Below are 13,114 nucleotides of genomic sequence, written 5' to 3' on the forward strand. Positions count from 1 at the left end.
ATCACCTGCTGTTACCTTGCAATTTTACTGATCAAATCTGTAGGTTTTGGGGGTTTTTTTGCCTACCGTATGGTTTTTGAGTGCTTTTCATCAGGAGAAGATGGCTAGGCTTTCTTTCCTTGTTTACATCTGGATGATGATGAGCTTTTTATTGCAAAGGGAAGAACTGCCAGCTTTGAACTAGGAACATCCTGCTCTGTTTGTGCTTCTGCATCACTTCTCACAATCCCACTCTTGTGTTTCCTTTGAGGATTTCCAGCATCCCATCAGGTGAGCTCTTATTAGAAAAAACAATCGCAAACTGCAAAAAAAAAAAACAAAAAAAAGGAGTCTGAGTTGCCGCAGGAATTGTGGGTCCTGGTCCTGCTTCTGGAGGAGAATCACTTTGCTTCCCCAGCCAGTGGCTCACAAATCAAATTTTGACCTTTAAAAGAGGATCTTGCCAAACCTAATTTGTCTTGACTTTTTATCACATGATAAAACCTTTGATTTTAAAACCAGAGTTTTGAAGCTTGTCATGTGAGAAGTGGAACAGAAGACACAATTCATGACTGTAGCTGTTGGTCTTTGCCCCCCTTTGCATTCTCACCACAGGGATGTCGAGCACTAATCTGTGGAAATCTCTCAGTGCTAATGGGCAAATAGAGTTGTCCAAAAGACAAGACCCACCACCTTGGGAGAGGAGGCTCAGCTTCATGTGAGATCATCTGTATTCGTGCCATGCAGTGCAGAGCTTGTGTGGCAGAGCTGTTTGCTTCCCTTTCAAGGGAGCAAAGAAGTAAAACTTGTCCTGTTTTAGCATGAGGCTTAGGCAGGAAGGGGAAGTAAGATCTTGTCAGCTTTTTAGAATGAGGTGGGAAGTCCATGGGTTTGTTTTTCCTGGTTATTTACTTGCCTGTTGAAGTTGTTTAGAAGAAGTTGTCACTCCTGTCCTCCTTGGAAGCTGCTTGCTTCTTGTGAAGCCCGTGTGCGTCCTCCTGTCCATCTGGACCAGCTAAAAAGGCAGTGTCACCCAGCTGCAAGTGCAGTGAACCCATTCCTCTGACTCAGGCTGCCTTTCATGCTAGTAGGATTGGCTTTTGAATAGGGATCTCCTGTCATGCCATCAGAGGCTGGGGGAAACATCTGTGCTGCTTTGTCTCCCTTTGCTGCTCAGGCTAGGGTGGTGTGTGTGAAAGTGGTCTGCAAGGTATTGATTTTTTTCTGTGATCTGGAAATGCCACCATAGACTGGTATTTTAGGTTGTTCAGCTGCTCAAGAGTTATAATTAATTTTTTTTTTTTTTAAGAAAATCAAGCTGTTGGCATGCTAGATAATTCCAGGCTGTGTGTCATTTCTTGCTAAATCACGGGTTTAAAGTTCAGATTAGGTATTTTCTAAGTAATAACTAATAATTATTTCTTGGGTTTTTTTGTAGTACAAGTGGGAACAGTGCCTTGTAGTATGGAAACCTTAGGGCAGGCCTCAACTCCAAAGCTTCTATTATATTGAACAAAAACTAAAGGGTTGAGGGAGAAGATGAGACAGGAGCTGCAGAGATAGACATTCACCCACAAGGAGACAGGAATTGCTGGGATGATGTCTTAATGAAAAGGTCTTAGATTGTCTGTCCATGAGGTTTGTGCCTAGGGCCATACCTCCTCAGCTGCTGATGTAGCTGGGATGTCATCTCCCACTGTTCCTGCTGCCTACTCCCCCTCCACTACCCTTGAGCTTACTGGCTGGGAGGCTGAGCTCAGCCTCTGAGCTTCATCCTCTTTCTCTGGAGGTGGGAAGAAAGCCTTGATGGACCACACAGGTGCCTTTCACCCACTTGCACCTGGGAGATGGAAGTGGTTGGACATGTTTTTGGGATGGAGGGCTCTTTGCTAGCAGAGTTCACTCAATGTCTGTGTGCTGCAATAAGAACCAGGGCAACTCCTGTGGAAACCAGATGGCTGCCTAGAGACATCAAATTGAAACTCTCCACTGAGCAGACAAATGCAAACCTCCGTGGCCTCTGAATCTGATGTGGTGACAATTCCTTTTTGTGTAAACTCGGTGAGTTCTGTGCCTTTCCATATTGCCACTGATGTTGGAGACAGGCATGCAACACAACACACTGTCAGCCAAATTCTGTTGTTGGGCACCCCCTTTTATAGGGCTCTGTGTAGGCAGCAAGGGAGCTGCTGCAGAACCTGTGTGGCGGCTTGGCACGACTGCAGGGTGCTCTGGTGGCAAAGTGTCCTGGCACGGGGTGGCTTCGCGGCGTGGCACGGTTTCGTGGTTTAGTGCGGCCGTCTCGCCTGTCCCCCTCCCCTGCGTGCCCAGTACAGTGCCCGTGCCTCCTGGTGCCTCTCCCAGTGCCCTGTCCTCGCTGCACGCCTCGGTGGAAGGCGCCCATGGTGTCCCCACCACTGTCCTCACAACACACTCGGTCTTTAACTGCCTCAATAAGTCCACAATGAGCCTCCAGGCTCTATGACACTAATGGCGGTCTCATCGCCTATGCAGGCTGCCCCAGTTATGAATCTGCCAGTCCGCTCCTATGTCTGTAAATCTAGGGTGGCTCCTCCAGTTGCATCCAACCTGTGGTTCTCAGACCACGTTGTCAAGGCTAACAAAGCCTGCTCGTCACATTCCATCCCCCATTCCTTCAAAAGGAGGGTCTATACCTTTACCACAGGGTCTTCTTCCACTGAAGCCCATGCTCCCATATTCCCTGGCAGCATCTTCTATTTACAAAGGGTCTGGACCAGCACTGCTCTCCCCACTGCTCTTCACTGCTCTCCCCGCTGCTCTGCCAGAACTATGCAGCTCTCCCCGCCGCCCTCTGTCTCCCTGCTCTACCCAAAGCAGCTGGTTGCTTCACATCGGGGTCACCTCTTGTTACTGATTTTGGAGATAGGCATTTGACAGGAAGTTCATGCGACAACAGCCAAATTTTATTGTTGGGTGCCCCCTTTTATAGGGGCTTCAATTTTCTGTGCTTACACATCTGATTGGTTGGGGTCTTAACTCCGCCCAGCTCCCTGGCCAATGATATGTCTGCATTCAGGATTGAGTGGGTTTGGCTGGGATCCCCTGTTTGAGTTTGAATCCAGCCTATCATTGTCATACCCAGGGACTTGTTTACTTCTATTCTCTAACAATCTTAGGCTATTGAGTTGGTGTGTGTTAAGGCCAATTCATCTGTGCAGCTTACAGACCAGCTGTAGCTGTCACACCAGATTTCCTTTTTCTGAGGAAAGGGTGTGTATTTGCAGGGGGATGGATGGACAGACCATGGTTTGAACAACTATTTGCATCCAAGTGACCTGCCAGAAGGCAGGTGTCAATGGGTCCTTTCCCTCTATGTTCAGGCTTAGCTATCCTTGGGGAGTATTTGGGGAGAAGGCCAAGTATCAGCAGAGTCCACATTTTTAGCATGTTAAAATAATAATTGCATGAAATTCCAGCACCTCAAATAAGAATGACGATCATAAAACAATTCATTACCTACTTAGTGCAGAAGCTTAGGGATTTCCCTGAGCTTGACCAAATCAAAGTGTTTATAGATTAAGTCTTTTTCCATTTGACATCAAAAAAGCAATGTCTCTTGATGTGCTGACTTCTAAGTAATGAAGTTTCAGCCCTAGAATCACCTTTATTGACTTAAACTGTAAAGTGGATCCCCTTTAATTTCTTTTTTCAAGTGATTTCATGTGTCTGTCTTCCATTTGATGACAAGAGATAGCAGCAGCAGCATTGAAATAACTGTGCGGTTGTTATCAAGGGACCTGCACAGTATAATTTTTTATATCAGGGATGGAAAGAAACCCTTCCAACATCCCGTTTTGGGAAGCATCATCTTGCCAGTGATCGTGGGCACTGCCTTAGAAGCATTGCCCAATGATGTGGGACAGCATCTAAGCCTTGCGTGTTCTACATGCATGAACTCATGTGAACTGGCTGTATTGTTGAGCTTGAGGTCTCAAAATTATATTGAGCTCTGGTCACTTTAAAACCTTTTAAATACTATTAGTATTTGATTAATGATTGAGCATAAACCTTCTCTCAACAAAATCTCAACCTTCTCTCTCAAAATCTTGGCAATGTTCAGTCCCATATGACTGTGGATGGATGTGGAGGACCAGACAAACCTCCTAGCTGGGCTGAAGGGAGTTAGGAGTGTTGAAGGATAGTCAAAGGAGTGTTGAAGGATAGTCAACCCTGACCTGGAAGAGTTTAGAAGGATGGGAGAGAGAAAACATGCACATAAATTGTGCAAACCATGCAGCTTCAGAGTTACTGTCACCCTTTGCTTGCTGTTAGGCAGCTCCAGACCTGCATGGAGGAGGTGAGCTGAGTCTTGGCCATCTCCATTCTTGCAGGATTTGTCCCACACAATATGGGCTGGGAAGATTTCCTGAAATACAGTTTGGTCTCGCTGATGCCTCTGAGATGGATGATGGTACAGGTCAATGTGGTATGAGAAGAAGCAGATAAAAGAAACCAATTCTGTAATGAGCCATGGGAGCTGGGAGCAACTTTTGCACATGGGAAATGAACAGTCTAACAAAGGCAGGTTTTTTTGTTCACTGCCTCGGGAAGTGAGGAAAACAGGATTATGGCTGTTTTGCTGCCTGAAGCACATTGTCCTATGAGGACATTCCCCTCCTGTCCCCATTTCTTTGTGTTTTCTGGGGAGCCTGTGCTACTCTAAGCTGCAAAAGGAGATGGGATTATAAATTGCAGCTAAAGCAGAGGCTGGCTTTCTCCCGAAGATAGTGTGGGACACTAATGAATTGCTTCTGTGACTCTTACTTCCATATAGGTGAAATGTCAGCAAATCCAGTTGAACCCTTTAATTTTTTTTAAGGTAAAAAAGCCCACTGAACAAATCCCAGAATTTGTTCTAGAACTGAATCTGGAGATAAGAGCAAGTTAGCCTCATTCCTTTGATAAACAGAGCTAAACTTGAAATTCTCAAGCTACTTTTGTAGTTCAATGGAAACTGTCAATCTGTTGAAGTTTTGCAGCACAGAAAAATAGTGTTCTGCTGTCTGCCAGTCAAAAACAACTGCAGGATCTTTTGTTCAAGATTTTCTGGGGTTTATTTTGGCTTGTGTTGTCTTTATCATCACACATGTAGTGGTGTAGGACACTGCTGCAGATCTCAGTGGTATCTTCATTGCTTTTGGGATATGAATTAGCTTTAGTTTTATCACTGTCCCCATAAAGCATGATTGCATTGACTTGCTGGATTTGGTGAGAGTCAGGAACAGAAGCATCAGCAGAAACCCAACCTACTTTAAGGAATAAATGTGCGTGCAGAAGCAGCTCTCAGCTAACAAGGATGTGTGCACACTTGGGTATTTTGTCTGTGACCAATTAGCCTGATCTCCCTCTTGACAATGCAATGTGTATGGAGTTTTCAACCCCTCTGATACCTCTTCCATTGCTGCCCTACACCTGCACCCTCAACAGTCTTTAAATGCCTTTGCTATAATTAGCTGGCACACCTAACTTCATGGAGTTCTTGTCTATAGCACTGATAAGCCAAAAGCATGAATAACATCCCCTGTTCCATAGTGCTACTCTGAACATCTTAAAATATATAGCTACCAAAACCCATGGCACAGGATCCTCTTTGGGAGGATATTCCTTCTTGCCATAGCTTTAGTGTGGCCCACCTGCAAGCAAATGAGCATGTGAGGGTTATCTTTTACACTGAGTCTGGTTGCTACATTGTTTAAATCCCAGAATGAGTCAGTTGTACCAGTCTAAAGTAATGAACAATGCTAGCAACTGGAAGAAGCCTGCTGGGTCTGGACATGCTGTTCTGCATAGATAGAAGACTTGTTTGGGATTCCCATGTTGGGAAATGTGTCCCCACCAAAGAGGAGATGTGTTTCTTTCACACTGGTGGAAGCTGTTCAGTACAGCTTGAAAATGTTGGGGAGAAACTAATTGGGTATCCTGCTTGTCAGGGTGTGTGTAAGAGGCTTCTGCCTCTGTGATAACTCATATGTCTTTTATAGTTTGTAAAACAGTGTCTCTCAGTCAAGAATATTTCTTTTATCTCTTCCCACGTCTGCTGTCCAGACTAAGATGTTGATTCTTAGCTGAGGCCTGAGCTTTTTTAGAGCCAGAGATGACCCCTTGCTGGGCCTTTCAGCCAGGGTATCTCTTTATGCACCAAGTATCTGTGGTAAAGGAGGGGAGGGGTGGATGTCCTGCCACAGTGTGCAGGGGAGCTGTGTCCTTTCATGAGAAAGGAAGCAATGCTTTTTTGCATGTAGAGTCCAAAACACAGAAAAATTCTTTTCTATCCAGACTGTTAACTGATCCTGCAGCAGTGAGCTGCCTTTGATCCTCCTGACTAGAATGATCTTTGGGGAGAACTTTCCAGTTCCTCTCTCAGGTTTGCTCACAGTAATGCAAGACAGGTTTTCATCTCACAGTGACAGCTTAACAGGAAAGAGCCTAGGCTGTGCCAGGTCTGTCAGCTCTGATCCTGGTGCTACTCAAAGGGTTCTGGGAATTCATGTCTGGTTTACTATTTTGTGCAATTTACAACTGTCCAGGACTAAAACTAGCTGAGTACTTTTCTGTGGTTACCTCTTAAGGATGGAATCTCTTTTCCCTCATTAATGGCTTTAATGGAGCACATGTGGCTGTTCATCCAGTGGATACCAGAAAGCAGCACTTGTTCTCCATGTGGCAGACTCAAATTGTTCCTGCCAAGCCCACAGGCTCTGCACTTCCTTGGATGGTGACTTGTGCACCCTCCTTGCCCCTTCTCCTTCCTGCCTGGCCTATGTTCTTGGGTTGTAGACCCATGCCTGCTGCCTGTCTTGCCGTGTTCACTGGGACTGAGAGAGCAGGTCTGATTAATTTTGCATTTCCCCATTTTCTCTCTGTGTAAGAGACACTTTTTTATTTGCCCATGGTTTTAGGTTTGGACAACACAGTTATTATGCCCAAAGCACATCATAATTCCAGTTTGCTGCCTTTTGACTCTTGCCAGAGTGCTGATCATGGGACAGGGAGGATTTGGGAAGAAAAACTGATAAATCATAAGCTCCTGTGCAAGATGAATCACGAGTTATTACCTCTTTCTCAAACATGTAACTGCAAGTTGTTACATCAGTGCCAGTCTGTGGCATGCAGGAGGAAAGTCCCTGTTGTTTAATATGTGCATATGGGCTCTTCTGCGTGTGTCTTTGGGCATCAGTTGAATTAACAGTGTAATTGCATGTTTTTCCTGCTTGACCTCTGAAGACTTTACTTACTTGATCTTCACGTACTGGAATGTGCTCCAAGGCAGGAGTGAATGGGAAGGGAAAGAGTTCTCTTGATTGTAATAGAAATGCAAGTTTTTTCATCCTACATTTTATATAACTGTCACCTTTCTGGCATTTTGCTACAATCTCTGCTATGGAAATAAATTGCAGGGGGGGAAGCTGAGCCTTTCTGTTTGAATGCCAGAAGAAGAGCCAGCACTTGCAGAGTTTTCCAGTCTTGCTCTTTCCTCTGGGCTCTGACCTTGCTCCTTGTTCTGGCAGCTCTTGGCAAATCTGATTAACTGCAAAGAGAGTTTCTGTCGTTGGATCTTCATCCCACATCCATATTTTTGCCAACTCAATCAAAACAAAGATGGGCTGAGATTAGCACCTTGCACTCTTCCCAGCACTCTGGGAACTTAGAAATCAGTTGCATTTTTGATCATAATTAATATAGGGGCTGTCTTATAGACCTGTGCTGATTGTGTGCAAGTGATCTTGGAGCTGTGCTGAATCTCAGTGGGCAAACGACATCTGTAGCAGTTTTTTGGGCTACCAAATTGAAGACCACACAAAGTCTGGCAAAACCCCTTCTGTTGGGCTTTTTTTCAACTTCAAAGGCTAATATGTCAAAAGTCTTGGTATACTTCTAGTGCTGCCCTGCAGTGTTTCCTTTCACCTTGATAGATCCTGGTTCATAATCCTGTATTTTCATCAAAGCAGAGGTTATCTACTGTTCTCTTTTTCAGTGTAGATGATAACTCCTATGTGTATGTATATGTACATGTCAGTAGAAATGTAAGTTTTCCTGCACAGATGCCACGTTGATCATGTCAGATACTGACTTGACTTGACAATTGTGTGCAAAATTATGCTGAACAGGTGATCCTAAAGAGAGGGGCAGCTCTGTTGTCTGGCAGCTGTTCACCTGGGGCAGGCTGTTCCAGGAAGTCCCTGAAGAATTGAGAGCAGTAACAATTAAGGCAGCAGGGAGCATCAAGATATACAAGTATGTGTTGATTGTTTTATTTTAACAATTACTGTCTCTGCTTAGACTGTTTTAGCATGAGATGTGTTCTGGTCACTGGAGAGTGAAAAATTATGAGGGGAAGGAATCAGTGACCAATTCTGATCATCGTGCCCAGTAAACAGGGTCTGAGCATGGCTGGAGAGACTTAAGATGAAGCATTTCCACCTCATGAAGTACAAGCATGCAGTGCTGGGTTGCATGCATTCTGTTGTTTCTCAGCCTATCTCTGCCCCCTTCTCCCTGACTCTGAGGCTTCCTGCTCTTGGGAGGGAAATTGGTTGAGCTTTGGTTACTGTGCATCCCCCTGCTGCCTTCAGGGTTCTGTTTGTTCAGAATGCCTCTTGTGCCGGCACTGTCCCTAGTTAGTGTATCTCTGTGCCGGGAGCTTTGGCTTTTGCTTTAGCGTGATTTGCACAGCTTAAGCCCTTTCCTGGCTATCCTTTCTTTTCATTTCCCATTTGTGCCGGCTGTCTGCTCAAGCGGCTGCTGTCAGCACACAGTGGAAAAACACCGATCCGTGAGAAACGCGCTCTAGCATATCAGCAGGAATTCCTGGGCTGCTTCTGGGCTGCCTCTTTGTCAGGAGAGCTCAGCCATGTCTTTGTTTTCTCGCTAGCGACTCAGAGATGCTGCAGGTTTGTTTGGAGCTTTACTCATCTTTATTTGCTCAGTAACCAGGGCAGTTGCCCATTGTTTCACTTGTGTTTTTATTGTGTGCTTTTATGTGCCGTGAGGCACAATATCTTCATGCCAGCAAGAATAAGTTAATGCATCTCTCTTAGCCAGCAGCTTGAGGACTAAAAATTTCTGATTTGGGTTGCAAAAAGGGAAGGGAAAAGAGCTGAATTTTCCCCAGCAGTGCAAAAAACCAAAATTCAGCCCATTTGTTTGAGCTGTGTGGTCCAAAAGGAGGAACTCTGATCTGGCACATCACTCAGCCACGGACAAAGGATAGTTGGTATTTGTAAATTGGTGCCACGATCATTTCAATCTGGAAGGAATAAACATGCAGACAGTCTGGCAGTGACTGGGGGTGAAGGGCATGTGACCTAAGAGGTGGCGTTCCTCTCTGATTTGTGTAACAAAGAACCAGCCTGTGCCTGTGTATGCCAGCAGGATAAATATACTAATTTCACCAGTGGTCCGTGTCAGTGCAGCTGCATGAAAACTGAGCTGTCACTGGAGACAAAACTTTGTCTGTCCTTTGTTGTCATGTTGTGAAAGCTGGGGCAATGAGATGAGGGTGAAGATGAGCAGCCCTGCCTGGGCACCCCTCTGGCTGCAGAGGCAGCTGCAGGCATGAGGGCACTGATTCCTGCACATGCAGAAGAGTAAATGCCCTTGATCACTAATGAATGGGGAGGTAGGAGGAGAAAAAAAGCTATGTTTTCTTGGATCAGTCCCCTGTGGAGGCAAAGAAAAGCCTGCCATAAGTTAATGGGCCACTTTCATAAATGTGGGAGCCTTGAGCATGCAGAGTGGCTCAGCCTGTCTGAGCTGATGCAGCTGTCAGCCTGTTTGTCTAGAAAATGCTTTTCTGAAAGGTATGATTATTCTAGACTGTTGAGCAAGTTCTTCTGTGTGAGTGCATTTAAACAACACCAGTGGTACATGTGGAAAGATTACAAAAGAGGGTGGGGGCAACATTTTTGATAGCCTGGGGAGGGCAGAAGAGGAGGTTGTGCTGCCTGTACAACAAGGACGCCTGCAGTGTCTTCTGAATTGCTCAGGTCTCTCACCAGCCTGTGTGACACATCCTGTGCAGGTGTGCTCTTTTTGGGTAGACTGCTTCTTTTGGGGCAGTGAGGATGAGAGCAGTGTGAGGCATGGAGATAGATACATTCCTGTCTCTGCAGGGTCATGCTTAGGTATTCACAGGACATTCTGGAAGGGTACTTCTTAAAAGCTTGTCTTTGGCCCTGGAAAAGGCATCCTTCCCCAACCACCCTGGGGTGTGCAAAGCACCCCAAGGCAGTGCTGAGGTCTGGCTCTGTCCTCATCAGGTGGGGAGGAAATTAGCAGCAGGCTCTGGGAATACCTTTTGTTTGCTTCTGTTATTAGAAAGGAGTGAGGAAATAATGATTTATTAATGCTTCTGTGATTTTCCTACGCCAGGCTATGAAGGAAGAAATTGAGTTTCCTGGCTGATAGTCATGGCTCTAATTAAACAGTACCATGTTCCTTGCAGAGCAGCTGGCCTGTGGGGTGCTGCTGGTAGCCCTGGCTCTCTGATACAGTGCCCATAGCCAGTATGTCCTATGGTCACCAAGGGTCACTTCCCTGCTCTTCCCCTGCCACTGCCTGTCGCCAGGCTGGTGGAGACAGGCTGTGTATAGAGCCCAGCATTTCTCTGCTGCAGTGTTGTTTGATTAAGCCAGAAATATCTGATAGAGGGGGTGGCAGCCACTCCTTTCTGGGGTGAAGCACCAGTGGGAATGTGTTATCAATACCTCAGCAAATACCCCTTGATCTTTGTGTTATGTTGGGCAGAAGGCTGGTGCCTCTTGGCCACAGCCTGGGCACCATCACTCCAGGCTGACCAAGGAGTCCCCTGCGCTCACCCCCTGAGTGCCTCCCAATGGCACTTCCACTGCCATTGCTGCCTTGTCACAGCCATGTTCCTGCCCTGTCCCTGCCACCTTTTCTGTCTTCCCAGAGTGGCTGGCATGGCTGTGCCTGTGCCTGGCGAGCCAGTAAACTGGTGAAGGACTCAGTTAACAGCTTGCATGCTGCAGTGGTTGCTCAGGGCTCTGCCAACCCCTACCGTGCAGCATCAGTAAATCCAGCTGAATTCCTGGGCTTTGCTTGGTACATCTCCTCTGACAGCCCTCTGTACAGCAATGCCCTTTTCATGCATTCCCTTGCTTCCATGTGAGCCTTAGCTTATGAACAGGGTTTCATCTCTGTAGCCCAGAGCATAGGATGGGGCAGGACTGCAGCACAGGACTCTGCAGGACTTTGGAGCACCCAGCCCTGCCTGCACTCCAGGGCTCTGCTCTTGCTGCTGCTTTGTGGCCTCTCTCCTTTGCAGGCTGCAGAGCCGTGTGTGGCCAGGGCTGCCTGTGAATGTGTGAGACCTCTGCTTGCCTGTGTCCCAGCTGCCAGCATCTCCAGGAATGGGTGCTGGATACAGGCAGGATTCCCCTGTCCTGCAGAGTGACTGATCTCCCTAGATTGCAGGGGGAGAACAGCAAGGCACTGCCCAGAGTTGCTGAGAGCACATAATCCCTCGAGTGCTAGGGAGAAGGAGATCATAGGTGAGGCCTTGGCAAACCTGACTTTTGCCCCGTTGCAACCTGTGCTCATTTCAACTGCAGTGTGCTTTTTCATCCATCCCCCTTTAGACAAAGCAGTGCCATTTTGGTTAACCCAAGGAGTGTGCAGATTCCTCTGACTCACATGATCTATCCAGGATACTGATACTTACTTTTTAGCTTTATGACTACAATGCAGGGAATCCCTGATGGAGGGTGTCCTACAAACCCAGAATGCAAGGCAGCCCCTGTGCTGAAGGCCCTGCCATTTCCCCCTCACCCAGCATGCACCCTCCCAACCCAGCTGAGCAAGGGAGATGGTTTATGGGCAGCATCAACAATGTCATAAAGTGCAAGTAGCAAGTTAATGCTGCTTTTTTATTCCAACCCTTTGATAGGGCCTTGTTAATAGAAGGTTGGGAACAGAAACAAAAGGAAAGGGCACAGCAGATAAAAGCAAGTTGTCACAGCACTGCTGCATTAGTGTGAAAAGTCTGTGTTTTATCAGAAAGGAGGCACCCTCTCCATAATAAATGGCATTGCACAGCAAGGAGCAGCTCCATAGGAGCCCCCCTCCTGTGGAGGCAGGCTGAGAGAGTGGCATTGTTCAGCCTGGAGAAGGCATTAGGGAAACCTCATTGCCTCCAGTACTTAAAGGGAGCTTATAAAAAGATGGACAATGACTTTTTACATTGGCAGGTAGTGCTAAGACAAGGGGGTATGGTTTTAAACTGCAAGAGGCAAGGATTACATTGTATGTTAGGGAGAAATTCCTGAACTGGAGAGTGGTGAGGCACTGGAAGAGATTGCCCAGAGAAACTGTGGATGCCCCATCCCTGGAAGTGTTCAAGGCCAGGTTGTTTGGGACCCTGGGCAATCTGGTCTAGTGAGTGACATTCCTACTCAGGGTAGGGGGTTGGAACTAGAAGATTTAAAAGATCCCTTCCAACCCAAACCATTCTATGATTCCAGCCTGTGGATGGATTCCTGTGGACTGTGCTGATGTGCCCTCTGGAAGAGGGCAGAGATGCTGAGCTGTTCAGTAGGATTCAGTGCTCTGTACTGCACTCTTCCCTGGGATGATCAGACTGAGAAAGGGTTTAAACCCATGTGGGTGAAGGTGTGGAGGACTGGGGGGGACTCATGTGGGAGTGCAGGAGGGCAGGTGGGGTGTGCAGAGGGCAGGAGTCTGTGGCACTCAGAGCAACACTGGCATTCCCCTGGAGACAGCTGTACTGGAGACTTCAGCACTGCTCCCTTTCCCAGAGAGCATGCAGCTTGCTGTAATTTTCTCTTATCTTTTCAGAAAATGAGGTGAATTTGCTGAAATAACTTGCTGTTCCTTCCAACCCTCCTTGGAATGTGTTCAAATACACTTTGCTCCTTTTTCTTAGTTCTGTGCTTAGAGGTGATGAAATGCTCCCTAGGCCATATCCCTAGGCCACATGGAGCTGCTTGGATGCTTCATCCCAAAGTTGCATTCTGAGTGTTGGTTTTGTTCTTGACCTGATACTTAAGCAAAATTGGTTTTATTTTTAAAGTTTTCCCCAGTTGCTTTCTTCCCTATTTTTCCTGGGAAAACA

General features: G+C 46.6%; 1 protein-coding gene across 3 annotated transcripts in view; it reads left to right on the forward strand.

Moving 5' to 3' along the window:
* The window catches only part of NCKIPSD (NCK interacting protein with SH3 domain), a 54,745-nt gene that overhangs the window by 11,495 nt on the left and 30,136 nt on the right, over positions 1–13,114 (forward strand). The window lies entirely within an intron of this gene.

The sequence above is a fragment of the Haemorhous mexicanus genome, chromosome 11, assembly GCF_027477595.1.
Source record: "Haemorhous mexicanus isolate bHaeMex1 chromosome 11, bHaeMex1.pri, whole genome shotgun sequence".
NCBI lineage: Eukaryota > Metazoa > Chordata > Aves > Passeriformes > Fringillidae > Haemorhous > Haemorhous mexicanus.